Source organism: Panicum virgatum, chromosome 7N (genome assembly GCF_016808335.1).
Source record: "Panicum virgatum strain AP13 chromosome 7N, P.virgatum_v5, whole genome shotgun sequence".
NCBI classification, from domain to species: Eukaryota; Viridiplantae; Streptophyta; class Magnoliopsida; order Poales; family Poaceae; genus Panicum; species Panicum virgatum.
In genome coordinates this window covers 4250309-4251663 of record NC_053151.1, presented here as the reverse complement: position 1 = coordinate 4251663, position 1355 = coordinate 4250309, and the positions used below count along the sequence as shown (strand labels likewise).

General features: G+C 51.7%; 1 long non-coding RNA gene across 1 annotated transcript; it reads left to right on the top strand.

The window, feature by feature from the left end:
• The first annotated feature begins 209 nt into the window (after positions 1-209).
• Positions 210-1151, top strand: LOC120680686. The gene is made up of 2 exons (XR_005677768.1): positions 210-659; positions 822-1151. It is a non-coding gene; the product is annotated as an uncharacterized LOC120680686 (long non-coding RNA).
• The last annotated feature ends 204 nt before the right edge of the window (positions 1152-1355 follow it).

Here is a 1355-nt window from a genome sequence, read left to right as displayed (position 1 = left end):
ATAAGTCATTTAAACACAAGGTCTAAAACAAGCATTTATATTTTCAATTATAAATGCAATATATTGCAATGTTGTATCTAGTCTAGGGCTAACCATAAGGAAACAATATAGTAGTAATCTACTTATTTGAATTACCATGTAAATCATAGGAGGAAAAAAAAATACTGTGCAAAAACAGGAGGCTCGGTACCCTGGCTAGGCCTGCGAGTGGTCGGCCTGCCAGAGGCCGCGGCCTGGCTCAGCCCGATTAAGGGGTAGGGAGGGGGTGCGGTAGGGAACCTGCTCCCTGGAACCGTCGCCGCCTCCTCTGGGGGCGCCACCGCCGCCCCTTGATGCTGCCGCTGCCGCCTGTTGCCGAGTGCGCCGCTTCGCCCTTCCGCTTGCGCAAGTGAGCGCCGCCGCGGGCCGCGCCCAGCGCCCTCGTGCGCCACGCACGAATGCCGCCGCCTTTTGGTGCCGCCGCCGGCGTCGTGTGTGCCCCTGTCTGCGTCTCTACGGCGTGCCGAGCGTCACCGGTTCTCTGGTGGTGCCGGCCACCGATGGTGAGGGTGCCCTGCGGGAATCGCCGGGAATCGCCGAGGTTGTCTGATGGAGGGACTCGCATGTCCTCCCTGTCGGCTGTATTGGCACGGATGCGCCGTCTTCGTTCAAGATCGACGGTGCGTTCCTCTTTTCCACATTAATCTGATTGAGGCCGGACGACGTGATTGCCAATTCCAACGAAGACGACGCGTCTGTTATTCATTCTCCGTCGTCTCATGATTTTCCTGCATGTACTTAATTAACGATGCAAGAAGAGTAAACAAAATGTAAATAATCAGATTGTGATGGAGTCCAGTTATCTCCGTGGCTTGTTGGTCAGAGCATGTCGCCAGCGAGCAGCCGGCCGTTCTTCCTGTCATGGTGAGTTGGTGACACAGGCATATCGATGTCGGAGTGGACGTTCATGTTGTTGCCGCCGGCAAGTGGCCGCCGTTGGTGACGAAGACATCGAAGGAAATCTGGTCGTCTTGGACGCAGCGCATGTTGGTAACCGCTCGTCGCCGGCGTCATTGCTTGCTTCTTCTTTTCGTTTCTCAATCTCAGCGGAGAGCAGTTCGTGCTGATAACGTGTTAGAAGTAAAAGTGATTGGAATGATTGATTGTCTTTATTGATGGTTTAGACCACTTCTTATATATGTACAAGAGGGAAATTGTGCTTATTCTCGAAGGGACATGCCCCTTCATGAATGGCCCCTTCGTGAGTTGGCCCTTTCGAGAAAGGTAACCGCCTAATGACTAAACTAATTAACTATTATATAAATTGATCACTAATACTAATTTCTTCATAACACAAAGGATGGATCTTGAGATTT